Genomic DNA, 15977 nt, shown 5'->3' with positions numbered 1-15977 from the left:
GTGATGGGTCAAAAGAAATGATTGTGACATATGGTGTCTCTGACTGCTCTTCCATCTTGTATGTCCGTGGGAGGGTCAGGATGTTCATGGTTTAGATCACTGCTGATGTTTGGTTCAGAAGGACAGTGTTCTCCTCTAATTGTGGCAATGTTGTGAAGAATCACACATGCCACAATAATGTCACATGCCCTTTCTGGGGTGACCCTGAGTCTTTGCAGGCACTGGAACCGGGCCTTAAGCATTCCGATAGTCATTTCAACTCTGGCTCTTGTCCTGCAATTAGCCAGATTATATCGCTGCTGTGGGCCCGGTTCAGGGTCAGAGTAAGGGGTAAGCAAATAGGGTAAACATGGATACCCCCTATCACCAAGCAAGTAGCCAGTGAACTCTCCTAAGACAGAAGGATACACTTCAGTTCAAATGTCCCTGAAGCAATTGGTCTTTATATATTTTAAAGTATTTTCAACTCACCATGTCCAAATTTTGTGCTCAGTGTACATTCACGGAATATTTGTGAGTCATGGACAGAGCCTGACCACTTGGCTTCCACATTTGTGATAATGTTGGCAGCATCACATATGATCTTCACAGTGCAGAGAACACAAATTAGCATCCATTACTATGATGAAATAATTTGTTAGTTTGAAATGCTACAGGGAACTATGTACCTGTACATTAATGCTGTGGAACAACTTCCTGTTCACATAGTCTCCTTCATTTACTGAAGGAGCAATGATTGGAATGTGAGTGCCATCTATACAGCCAATCACGCCTGGGAACCCTGAAAATAAATGTAACATTTAAGTAGTAGTTCAAGTATCACCACATCATACATTAAGTTTTGGTCATCCTGATACCTGCAATTTTGTGGCATCCCTCTTTGATAAATCTTGTGGGTCTGTGACCGGGGAACACAAACGAGTACAGGAGACGTTTCAGTGCAACTGTAACATTCCTGACTGCCCGACAGACGGTAGCCTTGGAAACGTGCTCAGCGTCACCAATATTATACAGAAAGCTCCCGTTTGCAAAAAACCGAAGTGCAATACAAATAATATGTACAGAACTGAGAGCATGTCCGCGATGTGTCACATGCGTAATATATGGCCTGAGGATGTTATCCAAATAAATTATAGATTGTGCTGAGAAACGGTAACGTTCACACAGAAAATCATCAGGAAATGATAAAATGTCCAAACGCGCTCTGATCACTCTCTCCCGGCGGAGAGCTCTGCGGAGAATTTGGGCTTCACGATCTACTGGCTCTTCAAGGAAGGGACACGCCATGTCTGACACTTCCTACTGTCAGGTTTCCGACAAAGGGGCGGAGACAGTCAGGGTTAGTTGTAGTAAACCTGCTAGGGGGCAGGTTAGCTTCACGGCGTGTGTCGTCATAGTGACTCACTCAGGCTTCAGCTGAACTCGCTTTGTGAAACCGAAAACCCAGAGTTTTCGTTAACTCAGGGTATACTTACTCAGTTTTTCCACTAAACCGGCTTCCTGAAATAGGGCCCTGGGCCCTGTTTCAGGAAGCCGGTTTGGAAAACTCAGAGTGAAAAACGACACTCACGGTTGAGTAACCCCGAACTGTCCAACTCGGAATATTCCGTTTCAGAAAGGCTGATAACAAGTAGTTCAGTCAACGCGGAGTTGCTTTAACCCCAAGTGAAGCGCGCGGACGAGGATACATAAAGCCCTGATAAGCGGAGCACAGATTAAGCGAGTCACCATGGAGACGGAGGGAAAGAAGGCGCGGTCAATGTATTTCACAGCGCTTGAGGCCGAAATTCTGATGGCAGTATATGCCGATAACATGCAAATTCCGCGGAAAAAAGTAACACAGCCACAGCTGCAAAAGCATGCATGGCAAAACATAGCCGACAGAGTCAATGCGTGAGTGTTAATTTAAACATTGATCGAGGGATTTCCACCCATTTAACACGTTATTTTATCATATGTTATTTTATTTGTTATTTTATACATTTGATTTTGTGATGATGTGAGCACAAGTGCAACCCAACAGGCCCCAAACGTTCCTGGCAGCAAGTAAAAATGAAATATAAAAATATAGTCCAAACAGGTAAGGTGTAATTGTATTATGAGCCATAGTGCTTGGTCTGTTTGTCCGATGTAAATCAATTGCAGTTAGAGGCTACATTAATTTTCTTTCTGTAAGCACTTATTGAAATTATCTGAGCACATTACAAGTACATATTTGCTTACTCTGTATGCTCAAATGTGGCCCGTTATAGCCAACAGAAAAAAAGCGGAGGCCCGAAAAACAGGTGGGGGTCCTCCACCACCACCACTCACAGAGGCTGAGCAGTTGGCCCTCAGCCAAAACAGTGGGCGCCCTGTGGCCGAAGGCATCTCTGCGGGGACATCCTCTGAGTCAATAACCCCGCAAGACACAAGTGCCTACATAAGAGGTAAATTCAAAATAATACATGATGTGCATACATCCTTTCTTCACAGTCACCTTTGCAGTGCGACACATTCATTTGATAAACTCTTTACCATAATGAATTATTTTGTAGTGAAGTTATTTTCCGACTGATTTTGCCTTCCCTCAGTCTTGGTTGTCTTTGAGAGCATAATGACAATGAAGTGTAAGCTGAGTGCTATATGTTTGTTAATTGCCATTTGGTCCCTTGTAAGTTATAAGTGACCTGTATAAACCTCATATTCTATCAGTTGATGGTGATGGTGTACTGCATCTGGTGCAGCCTCCTGTTGAGCCAGACCAACATGCAGTTGTGAGTACTCTTAATACTCCACAGATTATATGAGTTTACAGTAGAACAGCAATGTTGTCTATTTCTTTACTACAGGAAAATAATGAAGAAACATTGACAGCTGTTACAGAGGAGGAAGCAACAGAGACACTTTATGAGGTTTACATCTTTTAATACTTTGTGTACAGGAAATACAGGCGACCAATAAAGCCAGTTGAACAAAAAATCTGTTTATTCTTCTTTCAACATGTTGAGGTGATGGGTCAAAAGAAATGATTGTGACATATGGTGTCTCTGACTGCGCTTCCATCTTGTATGTCCGTGGGAGGGTCAGGATGTTCATGGTTTGGATCACTGCTGATGTTTGGTTCAGAAGGACAGTGTTCTCCTCTAATTGTGGCAATGTTGTGAAGAATCACACATGCCACAATAATGTCACATGCCCTTTCTGGGGTGACCCTGAGTCTTTGCAGGCACTGGAACCGGGCCTTAAGCATTCCGATAGTCATTTCAATTCTGGCTCTTGTCCTGCAATTAGCCAGATTATATCGCTGCTGTGGGCCCGGTTCAGGGTCAGGGTAAGGGGTAAGCAAATAGGGTAAACATGGATACCCCCTATCACCAAGCAAGTAGCCAGTGAACTCTCCTAAGACAGAAGGGTACACTTCAGTTCAAATGTCCCTGAAGCAATTGGTCTTTATATATTTTAAAGTATTCTCAACTCACCATGTCCAAATTTTGTGCTCAGTGTACATTCACGGAATATTTGTGAGTCATGGACAGAGCCTGGCCACTTGGCTTCCACATTTGTGATAATGTTGGCAGCATCACATATGATCTTCACAGTGCAGAGAACACAAATTAGCATCCATTACTATAATGAAATAATTTGTTAGTTTGACATGCTACAGGGAACTATGTACCTGTACATTAATGCTGTGGAAAGACTTCCTGTTCACATAGTCTCCTTCATTTACTGAAGGAGCAATGATTGGAATGTGAGTGCCATCTATACAGCCAATCACGCCTGGGAACCCTGAAAATAAATGTGCAATTTAAGTAGTAGTTCAAGTATCACCACATCATACATTAAGTTTTGGTCATCCTGATACCTGCAATTTTGTGGCATCCCTCTTTGATAAATCTTGTGGGTCTGTGACCGGGGAACACCACAGACGAGTACAGGAGACGTTTCAGTGCAACTGTAACATTCCTGACTGCCCGACAGACGGTAGCCTTGGAAACGTGCTCAGCGTCACCAATATTATACAGAAAGCTCCCGTTTGCAAAAAACCGAAGTGCAATACAAATAATATGCAATGAACTGAGAGCATGTCCGCGATGTGTCACATGCGTAATATATGGCCTGAGGATGTTATCCAAATAAATTATAGATTGTGCTGAAAAACGGTAACGTTCGCACAGAAAATCATCAGGAAATGATAAAATGTCCAAACGCGCTCTGATCACTCTCTCCCGGCGGAGAGCTCTGCGGAGAATTTGGGCTTCACGATCTACTGGCTCTTCAAGGAAGGAGCACGCCATGTCCGACACTTCCTACTGTCAGGTTTCCGACAAAGGGGCGGAGACAGTCAGGGTTAGTTGTAGTAAACCTGCTAGGGGGCAGGTTAGCTTCACGGAGTGTGTCGTCATAGTGACTCACTCAGGCTGCAGCTGAACTCGCTTTGTGAAACCGAAAACCCAGAGTTTTCGTTAACTCAGGGTATACTTACTCAGAGTTTGCACTAAACCGGCTTCCTGAAACAGGGCCCTGGTAATCATTTTGGGTTTGACTGTTGTGCTCTTTTGTGTTGGTCACATGTTACTTTTTGTGTGTTCAGTGTGGCAACTTCAGATCCTCATGTAGGGGCATCCATGCTTAAAGATGCCAACTTGCTTCAGAGGAACTTTTAATTTGTTTAGGGGTCCTAGAGGAACCCTTTTAAGGGAGGAGGTGTTACGTCCCTCTGCAGCTTCTAATCGTCTCAGTGTTTTCAGCTGGTGCTAATTGGCCACACCTAGTCAGGTGTGGATAAAAGCATACCTGAGGCAAGCTTCCCGGCAGTGCACTAGTCTTTGCCTTGGTGGCACCAGCCATTTTAGCCAACCTGGTTTTCCATTTTAGGATGAAACCTCTTCTCACCCACACTCTGCTATTCATCTCTGTTTTTATGTTGCGGCTTTTGAGCCGGGTCGTAACACTGAAGATTACAAAGATCAACATTAAGACCAGTCTGTGCATTCAAAGCAGTGACAGAAAAGAGTGTGGGGCATTAACCCCCACTCACTGAAATGGCATCCAAGATGCCTTCATAACTTTAAGAAAAGGAAAGAAAAAAGGCAATAAAATGCAACAGCCTTTAAATTTGGTTTTATTTGTAGAGTAAATGTAATAGCGTACATGTTAAATAAACATTTAATTCCCACGAAACATACTAATGATATGGCAGACATCGAAACAGGTAAAAGAAACAATCATATTTATTCATTTTCATTAATTTAAAATACCCTTTACAAAGTATATATATAGAAACATAATCCAACATATGTGGAAAAAAAACAAAAAAAACTGACACCCTGCTTTAAACGCACATATATAAAAGTTACTCTTTTAATAATTTCTACTTTGTTGTCCTGATGACGCAGTCGTTCACCTGCATGTGGTGCAATCCAATTAGGCTGTCAGTAGTACTTCAGGTCTCCCAGCCCTTTGCCAGACAGGAGGAGACACCAACCCCCAGGTAACTCAAACAAAGATGTATTAATATAACATAAAACAGAGCTTTGACCTTGCAAGGTTAATATGTGTGCACGCCATATAAACATTGGAAGGTGTGATGGAAAAATGAATACATTTAATAAAGAAACGATATTGAACAATAAATGGAATATTTTAAAGTAGTGACTGTAAATTAAACTAAAGTGAATCAACGGGTGGTGAGGTGTGGAGCTTACCATGTGTGGCATGCCATCACACATGGCAACTGTCATGACCAACTCAGCGTGGAAACCTGAGATGAACCTAAAAAGTAGAAAACTCAGGGGTTTTTTTTTTTTAATAATTTCTACTTTTTGTTGGCAGTCGCTGTCCTGATGACGCAGTCGTTCACCTGTGGGGGAGAAAACAAAACAAAATTGTCAAAAATGTTAAAGTTACAGTGAAACTTCAAATCCTTGTACAATTCAGTGGTATTTATACTGTAAACTTAATCCCTATGCTGTAAACTGACATGTAACTCTAGGAATCACTCATTTCAGCCACCTTTGCCACCATTTTCCACATTAATTAGAAGAAGAAATGAAATAAATGAATCGATTAGCTCAAAGAAATTCCACTGCAGACGAGTGTTTTGGTGGTTAAACTGCAAAGCAAGCCACGCACATGGTGCAGGCCACTTCTGTGGGCTCTCAGGGATTTATGTGACTAGTCGACTAATTGTCACTAGTCTGTATCAGACTTACCAGTCGTTCAATCTAATTGTTAACATTTTAATTGATGCCCAATGCTGGTACATTGTGTTCTAAATGTTAGGCAGCGATCTACCACCAGATGGTGCACTGTTGTTGAGAAACGCCATAAATCTATTAATCTACCCTGATCTTCTTGTTAACACTGAGATCGCAGATACACGCAGAGGAAATTAGTTTCCTGAGAGGTGGAAAACCTCTCCTTTAGGAGAGCAGTTAAGTCAATGGGGGAGGGGCTCAGAGTAGAGTCACTACTCCTTCACATCAAAAGGTGACAGCCACCTTGGCCAGGAGGCTGTTCCAGCTGGGCACGTCCTACCAGTAGGAGGCCCCAGCATCCTTGGTCATGCTAGCCAGTTTACATCTATCAGCTGTGGTCAGGAGTAGTCCTTCCTGCTGCCCCCACAACCTGACTAGAAAACGGCTGTATAATGTATTACCTGAATCATTCTCGCCACACTTAGACGTACTTTTAGATTCTCAAATGATTGTCATATTTTAATAGAACATCTTTTGTAGTAACGCATTTTCATTTGTATTTAACAGAATGTGATAAATGGTTTAAGATACCTCTGCGTCTAGTTTGACAGTTTCTATTAATCAGTTCTGAAAATCAACTCAATATCTGAATGTTCCTTAGTTTTACATTAGTTGGTTAGTCTAATTATTTCCCCCTCGATTAGTCGACTAGTAAATAAGACGCCAGGAACATCCCTACTCTTCAGACAAAATGTGAGTATGAATTACACACCAAGGTATTAAAATGGATATGGAGTATGGCTTTGGTTTACCATAAACAGCTGATGTAAGGACATCATTAATGTACTCTGTCCAATGAACACTGGAAACAAGACTGCACTGACCTTGCTGGCAAACCTCAATGAGTTCAGAGTTTCCCCAAAGCTGTCGGGCTCCGGAGCAATGTTAACAAACATCAAGCTGCAAATAAAGACATCCAAAATTAGTGCCAAAGAATAAACAGTCACAATCTGAAGTGATGAGATCAAACGCTGTTAAATATTTTTTGGGGATAAATTCCTTCAGTTTTATGTGTCGTCATTATAAAGATTTGTGATGTCAACAAACTCACGTTTTGCCGTTTCCCCCCCAAACATCCCTGAAGGAGGTACGTGAGCTTCGAGTTCCTGTAAGCTACGTAAGTCTCCTGGAACACAAAGGCCAAAAAAATCATTAATACTGTAAATGTAAAGAAAGCAGGTGTGACATCTAAGACTACAGAAACTGCAGCTGCAGACCTTTTTGGCCAGAGCGGCGATAACGACGCCCAGGTTGGACAGTGAGCTGTTGATGGCGGTCATCTCTTTGAAATGGTCACCCTGAGACTGGCTCTTCACCATTCGCTCACTGCCAGCCAAGTCCACCAGGCACAGAGTGGCTACACACACAGAGAAAACCAACTCTTATAGGAAGCAGTGATCCGTTTTTCCTTCCATTAAAGGTAGTTTTAATACTTTACAAAACACTTCTTTTAGCGCTCAGGGGCTCAAACATTAACGTTGAGTCATCAGAGCAGATTTTGCACTGGTTACAGTAACAATAACTAACCAGACTAAATATTATAGATCCAAAAAGAAGAAGCCACATTCCTGATGCTGGTACTTCCAGTGTGATTATACTCATGTTACGACCCGGCTCAAAAGCCGCAACATAAAAACAGAGATGAATAGCAGAGTGTGGGTGAGAAGAGGTTTCATCCTAAAATGGAAAACCAGGTTGGCTAAAATGGCTGGTGCCACCAAGGCAAAGACTAGTGCACTGCCGGGAAGCTTGCCTCAGGTATGCTTTTATCCACACCTGACTAGGTGTGGCCAGTTAGCACCAGCTGAAAACACTGAGACGATTAGAAGCTGCAGAGGGACGTAACATTCAGTATTGATATTTGTAAATGTAAACTATGAGGATTTATTTATTTTTAATTCTTTTCTCTTTTTTTCTTTTTTTTCCCTCTTTTTTTCTTTTTCCAAATAAATGTCCCGATTGAGTAATGAAACTAACCCAAAGGAGAATTCTAACAATATTAGACAGGCCATTCAATATGCTTTATCGTGGACAACTCGTGGCTAAAAACCCACACACACACACACACACACACACAAACCTCTAATCAAACATGAAAACGGATAATCCAGCTGAAGCTTCAGACAGCCGTCAGACAGTGAAACACTGCCATCTGCTGGACGCGAATAACAAAGACGCTGCTTTGACGGGTGAGGGAGTTTCAACAAGTCTGCAACGACTCAAGCATCAAACTACAGAACTATTCTAGCGGACATGGTGCTCTAATGACTGCTTCATTAACGCAGGTCAGAAAGGATCAAACATATCAATAAATCATAAAACACAAAACGTCTCTTATTGCCCAGGGCTCAGGAAGTGAGTGTGTTCCTTATAGCCTATTAAACCTTAGCAGGTTATTTTGATGTGTTACAGATGAAACAGCTATCCAGTAACATTCAGCTACAAAAACGCTTTTTTATAATTACTTTTTTACAGCTTCGCACTTTTACACAAGTTTTATCATCAGTGTCACAATGGCTGCTGCTAAAATTGAGTACAAGATATTTGTTGGCCTGATTAAAAGGTCTTGATGCGTGCTCAATCATCAGGGAAGTAAATCTCCAAAAGTTGATTCTGTTCTTCTGGACGTAGCGTTTTCAGTCAGAGAAACCAGCCGACTGAAGGAACAATGGGCTGGGAGGTCAGTTCCTTAATCATGATTATGCAAATTCTCATGACCATTGATCAACAACCACTGATCAATGGTCCTGAGTACCATTCACAGAGAGTTGGAGAACGGCTGCAATCACAGCATTGTAAGATGGTGACAGATGTACCCTTAGGCCCCCTCCTTGATTCAGAGAGGGTCTTTCCCTTTTCACGTAAATGGCCTCCTTGACTCCGCCCTCAAACCAGCGTTCATTGCAGTTATTGTTGACAATCACATTGTGTCGTGTAACCATCCAGCTCACATATTCAATGTAAATGATTTGTTGAACTGAAGACATGATGAATGTTCCTGCATTAAAACACATCCAGCCTAGTGTTCTCACTCTCCCTAAATGGATCTGTTACATTAGTGATATATGGGAGTTGTGTTTCAGTCTTTTCCACATGAGGACATTTACATTTAGTTTTTGCTTTACTGATGAGTGGCTGGTTAACCTGCAGTGGTTGAAGTATGTGTCGGTCGTCTGGAAGAGTAGGTGTAGAAGACGTCTTTAATGAATGTAATGCTCTGAAGGTGTCAGTGATTACTGTGAATTCATTATAAAAGTGGATTTCAGTGAATAAAGTGAATAAAGACAGGCCCTCATGGTGACGCTCAGGTGTCCATAAAGTGTAACAGGAGAGCTTTGTCATACTTTCAGAGATTTTACATGAGCCAGTCTTTCAAAAATTACATAAATAAATAATTCATTCATTCATCCACAGGAAACACAATGCTCATATCTGAAAGTAAACTCTGATATATATCCCCGACTAGAGTTACTACTAAATAAAGGATCGCCCCAAAATGACTAAATATATAAAGACACTCTCCAGAAGAAGTTAAAGGGATTTTATTTATTGTACAAGCAATATCTTCATAAGAATTACAAATTCTGCAGACATATTACCTTCTTACTGAACCTGAACAACTCACACACAGACGTGTCTGCTGCTTATCTTTGTTCAAACATGATGTTTTATCTTCTCTTCAAAACACATTACTCATCTTTCTGGCATCGTGTTACATGAAAACACCTGCATTCTACCTGTGTCATTGTACCACAAAGACAATGATTGCAACACTGTGCTTGCAAAATAGAAGAAATAAGACGACCAGCAAATACATAAAAGATGGTAAAAGTGATTCCATCTTTGTGTCTCCTCCCATTGTTTCCCCAGTCTGTCTAGTCCCCATATTCCCAGGACACCGCTGGACAACAAGTGGGTATTCCAAGACTGAGAGACAGCCAGAGTTGGCAAAAGATCAGACATTCTCCACTTAAGTAGAAGTAAAAATACTATTGTTCCAGTGAAAGTTAAAGTACTGATTCAACTTCATTACTCAGCTAAAGCAAAAAAGTACAGGCTCGAAGCGCTTACAGAGAAAAGCAGACAACAGAATACAACAGAATGCTGATGGCGGCAGTAACACACACTTGGAGGAGAGGCTCCAGCCGTCCATTCCAGCCCTATCCCTAACATTAACTCTAACCATAACTTTAACCTTAACCCTATCAGGTCTTGTTTTACAAAGCGATTCATGATTAGAACAAAAAACACATTTACACATACCGATGATTTGTCACATAGCATCGTTACCTGTTGGGATGAGAACGTGTTGTTTCCAGAGCACCACAAATTGGGGTGTCTGTAGCTCAGGTAGAGCAGGAAACCTACTAATCAGAAAGTTGCTGGTTCAATCCCCGCCTGCTCCAGCCTGCATGCCAAATATCCTTGGGCAAGACGCTAACCCCAAGTTGCTCTCCGATGCATCCATCGGGAGGATGAATGCGTATTAATGTTAGATAGAAAGCACTTACAGAGAAAAAGCATAGAAAAAAGTGAGTGCATGAATGAGGCAAGTTGTAGAGAGTAGAAAGGTTTTATACAAGAACCAGTTCATTTACCGTTATATTTTAGTTTCATTTTCAGTTCTGTACTTTTTACATGTAATATTGATTCATTAGATTGACTACATGCATTAGACCTAACTTGCTGACAGCAAATTTAAACAACCGTAATAATTTATTTTCAGCGTCTGAAATATTTATTTAGTTTGTTTTTTGTTTTCTTTTTGGCTCCTGATATTAGTCAACTACTATTTGTCAATGTTGAACTAATAATGAATCTAAGAAAAGCTATTTGTCACGGTTGGCCAGCGTCAACCGTGGGGATGTGAGGAAGGAGGAGCCAGGCACGGAGCTCTGAATGCAAGCAGTGCGTTTATTTACAGTGAATGGAAAATAACAATAAATCCGCAGTGCGTTCCCGACTCCCGTGAAATGTCCTCTTCCCAGTGCTAGTGTTCCTTGTCTCCGCTCCTCAGTGTCTGAGCACCCCGTGCTCGCTGCCCTCTCGTCTCCACGCTTCTCCTGGGGAGATAACAAACAGGCAGCCGTAAGACACATACAATGCGGCAGACTATCCATACTGACTGGCCGAGAGACTAACGTGAAGTCACGCAATGATCCAGCGTCAGAGAGAGCGCCACCGCATTCTTAAGTAGCTCCTCTGACAAGGCTTGATCAGCTGTGTGATGGTCTTCAAGTGTGGCCAACCACCTGGCAGGGCCATACCCACCAGGCCTGAAGGTGCCTGTAAACAGGTGCTCTCAGAAACTCCGGCATCCACACACACACACAGATATACCTGCAAGCAGGGAGAACGAGGGACAGCACACCAAAAACACACATGTCCATAACTGCTGGGTCGTTTAGACTCCTGAGCTGTGCACGAGGGGTCGAACACCCACTGGAAGGCCGGGCACTCGTTTTCAACCGTAATATACCTGATGTGCTCAGGTAACCTGTAGCGCCATGAAACCACTGTCACACCAGGGCGCATAAGAAATGATGCTTTAAGAGACTGATGGGATCGGGCAGCAGGGAAAACATCCACAAAATGCTACTTTCAGTTTGACTCCCTAAGACTACCTAAACTAAGTAGAGTCATTACATGCTTGTTAAAAGCAAACTCTCATATAGTTTTTAATGTGCTTCTTTCATTACAATGACTAGATAAAGAATGTGGCCCTGTCTCTATTTAACACTGGCTACCCCAAAATGTTTCCAAACCTACAACCGTAACTTTCACTGAGAGATTTTTAGATACGGTTATTGAAGCTGTGGGGTTAATTTTTTTAAGTAACATGAGAGAGAGGCAGCAGCATACTGTTAGATTATAATATTATTTTATGCCATGTTATACCCCTAACTAAAGATTGTGAATTATTATGTAGTTTTAGTTTGCATTATTCTCCTGAATTAGAAGAAGCTGACAACTATTGCATTAGTTAAACTGATTTGCATTACATTAGACTGCTGATTTATTGTGGATGAATGATATTGTTTTATGATGCATAATACTGCTGCAGAAAGTCATCGCCTTATTTGTCTGATTAGAAGAGAACAGAGCATGCTGGAGTTTTCTGCCCCAACTCAGCAGGAGCAGATAAACGGGGAGCCAAGGTCGTAGCTTAGGCGCCGTGTGAGAGAAAAGCATGTGAATGTTTAGGCTTTTATGATAAGGTGGAGGCACCAGAGGCTATAAGAGTTTGAGCAATGCTCCACCATTTTGAGATCTGAGGCTGTCTGCATCAGTGTCCATCTCCCACGCGTGTGATCATCATCGTTTGACTCAACCCGACCGGACCAGTGTTGTTATTGTGATTTTTCTCTTGTCTCCATCCCCAGTATTTTGAACCTTAACAGTACCGATTTAAAATCCTACATGTCTTTGTTCTCAGGTTTTCACGTTCACAAACTTTGGTGTCCACGCTATTTGCCTGCCAGGCTGACAATGATTTAGATCACAGAAACATTTTTAAGCTGTTATTCCTGGTTTCACAGTGGAAAACTCCGGGTAACGTCCATTATCTTTGCTCCTGTATAAGACTTTCCTGAATGCTGAGGTTTGGTCTTCCACATGAAATTCAGTACTTTTGTTTCAGTTTCATTAATGATGCATTGATTTTGGACATCGATGTAATATATATGTGATACACGACAGTCTTTGAGTCCGTCCTTCTCATATATAATCCCACTGTTTTTGCACTTCAGATGATTCCAGTAATGACTGATTTAAAAAAGAAAAGTGAAATGTTTCTAATGAACTCACCACGATTCTTATTTCAAACTTCATTAAGAGCTGCTGGATCAACAGGGGTGTCCTGGATTTGTTAGTAATATAATATAGTAATATATTATTATTAGTTTTAATTATTTAGTCAAAAATCAATTCCAGACTGCTCTGAGCAACATGCTGCAGCGAGAGTCCTGACAGGGACTAGAAACAGAACATTTATTGGCTCCCTGTTTTATCCAGAATAAAAGATTCTTTTTTCTTTTGTGTCCCGTTTGGATCTTTAGCCATCAGAATTGTTGTCTTAAGGCCAAGAAAGATGCCAAGAGGATTTATTTTACCAAGTGGATCATCATGGCCTTGCCATATTGGTCCATTTGATTGACCTTTATTATAATTATGAATTTATTTTATTTTCAGTTGCTACAAACGGGACAGACATGACTGTGGGATAGGACAGGGAGAAAGAATGAAAGAAAGAGAGGGAGAGAAAGAAAACCAAAGGGGAGAAGAGACGGTGAGAAGGGGGGGAAGAGAGAAAAAAAAACCAAAACTCCTGGGTCACCTGTATGGAGAAAAAAAAAACAGAAGAGAAAGCAAACAACAAAGAGCAACATAATAAGAAAAAAAAAGCACCATCACAATAAACTAGCTAGCAGTAGATATCAATAGTTACTAAATAATAAACGATATTGTGCAGCACGCAAGATAGACAGCGCACAATGTGCTTTGAGGCAGCAGCCAAGAAAGCTGTAGTCCGCGTCTGTGAATACCCGTGTGTACACCTGTGTGCATACCTGCGTGGATCAGCATGCTTGTATTCCAAAGGTTTCTCCATGTAACGATCTGCTAGGGAGTGTGTATGTGTGTGTGTGTGTGTGTGTGTGGGGGGGGGGGGGGGGGGGGCACAGCCCCGTCCTCCAGGGCATGAAGCAGGTATGAAGGAGATCAAAACTCGAGACATCCAGAGGCCCCCAGAACACAAGACACCAAGGAAGACCCACAGAGGGGCAGCCGCGCCACTGTCCCAGTAAGAGCTGAGGAGAGTCCCAGATGAGGGCTCATTCAGCAGCCGCAGAGCAGAAGCCAAGGGGAGTTGCAGTGACGCGCCCGTGAGCTCCGCCAGCAGCCAGCTGTGCCTGAGTGACCAAGCCCCAGGCCGAGAGGCCGGGGGCACCCCACCTCCGAAGTGCCCCAGGCTCCAGGCCCCGACAAGCGGCCGCCAAGGAGTGAGCCGGTGTGTACCCGGACGCCCACCCCCAGACACAAAGAACCACCAACGCACCGACACCTGAGGGAGTCCGCCACCGGCAGGGGAAGTGGTGGTGGGGGGAGATAGGCCTCCAAACCTTGGAGGGCCTGAGATGTCCCCAGAGAGGTGGCGTCTGATACCCAACCTGACATATAGACACAGACATACAGGCACACACAGACACAAACATCCATTCCCACCCTCATGCTCTCATATGCACTTACTCCACACTCAACCGACGTGGAGACAGACATAAAGAGACGCTGTATACACGATCACACTCCCCAAGCGTACTCTACGAACTGGGTCTAGGTACCCTTGCCCCTGGAGGGGGGAACTGCACCCAGACCCAGGTAGTGTTACCCTTTTCCCTGCGGTGGGGAGAGGCAGACCGCCCCGACTCCGCAGCAGCAGGGAGGCCCCACACCCCAGACCGCAGCCGGACGGCCAACTCCTCCTAGCCCCCCCGCTCCAGCAGGCCGCAGAGGATGGGGGTGAGAGAAGACTCCAAACCTCCCTCCACCCGCTCATTGTAGTGTTGATGCATGTGTGTTCTAAGGTGTAATTAAAACCCAGGAGGGCATGGAGCTACCTGCCAGAGAGCAGCAGGTAAGCGCATAGTCCCTCCGGATAGCCCTCAATGTCTACGTGTATTTAAAATTGAGAGGTGGGCAACGATGCCAGGGGTGAGGTGTACACCCTGATGGTAACTTGGACTCCGTGTATCGTGCCCACCCCCAAGATCCTATATGTATGTGCAATGAGGGTGTGAGTAATGTGAATGTCTAAGTTGTGGGATAAAATTGTCCATCTCCCACGCGTGTGATCATTAAAATCATCGTTTGACTTAACCCGGCCGGACCAGTGTTGTTATTGTGGTTTTTTCTCTTGTCTCTTGTCTCCATCCCCATATTTTGAACCATAACAATACACACAGAGCATCAGTGATAGAAAGCTAGGCTAACATAGGGTAGCTACCTGTTCAAGGAGAAACATGTATAGGCCCATCTCAAGTGCCAGTGAACATCTAAATGATTCAGGGAAGACTTTGGAGAAAGTGCTGTGGGGAGATGAAACCAAATTCCAATTATGTGGCTTTAACTGACCTTTTGAAATAGGAGTGTGATGCAAAAAGTAGCATCCCCGCAGTCAAGCAGAGAGATGGAAACATTATGATGTGGGCTACAGGACGACTTAGTCGGGGTTCCAAGCAGTCAGGAAATGTGACATCGTCAGACTGCAGGCCACGGATTGGCTCGTCAGTCGCAGCACTCAATGAGTCATGAGACGGTGTCTTTCACTAAAATCAAAACTGCAGTTTTTTAAAAACCCTGCAACAAGGCAAATAGCTGCACAACACCGTGGTTTCCAAGTGTGACAAAAAGCCACAGATACATCATTCACACATTCACACACTGGTGATGGCAGCTACATTGTAGCCACAGCTGCCCTGGGGCGCACTGACAGAACATTGCAGAACCTTCAGCACCTCGTATGAAAAATATTTGACTGTGTGCATGCTTTTAGCACTGTTTGGATTTGAGAAAATCTAAAATAAATCGAAATTTGCTTTTAGAAGTTGTTTTATAAAGTTCAGTGGTATATTATGCATACAATAGGACATCTATTTAGATTTACATCTTCCACAGAAAAAACTGCACATTACTGAAACTTAGTATACTGGACTTTGTTGTTGTCCCACACAGGTTCAA

At 43.0% G+C, this 15977-nt stretch overlaps 1 protein-coding gene and 1 non-coding gene across 4 annotated transcripts in view; both read right to left on the bottom strand.

The window, feature by feature from the left end:
• Positions 1-15977, bottom strand: part of LOC143416842 (protein NLRC3-like) — a 129664-nt gene that overhangs the window by 41034 nt on the left and 72653 nt on the right. The gene's annotated exons all lie outside the window — the stretch shown is intronic.
• On the bottom strand, positions 4631-7532 carry LOC112433980 (uncharacterized). Of its 2 annotated transcripts, XR_013097106.1 has the most exons (4): positions 7460-7532; positions 7294-7368; positions 7067-7142; positions 4636-5845 (listed from the first exon to the last, which is right to left on the bottom strand). It is a non-coding gene; the product is annotated as an uncharacterized LOC112433980 (transcript). The 2 variants fall into 2 exon arrangements; XR_013097105.1 differs by having other exon boundaries at positions 4631-7142.

The sequence above is a fragment of the Maylandia zebra genome, linkage group LG3 (genome assembly GCF_041146795.1).
Source record: "Maylandia zebra isolate NMK-2024a linkage group LG3, Mzebra_GT3a, whole genome shotgun sequence".
NCBI lineage: Eukaryota > Metazoa > Chordata > Actinopteri > Cichliformes > Cichlidae > Maylandia > Maylandia zebra.
This window is presented reverse-complemented; position numbering and strand designations above follow the sequence as displayed.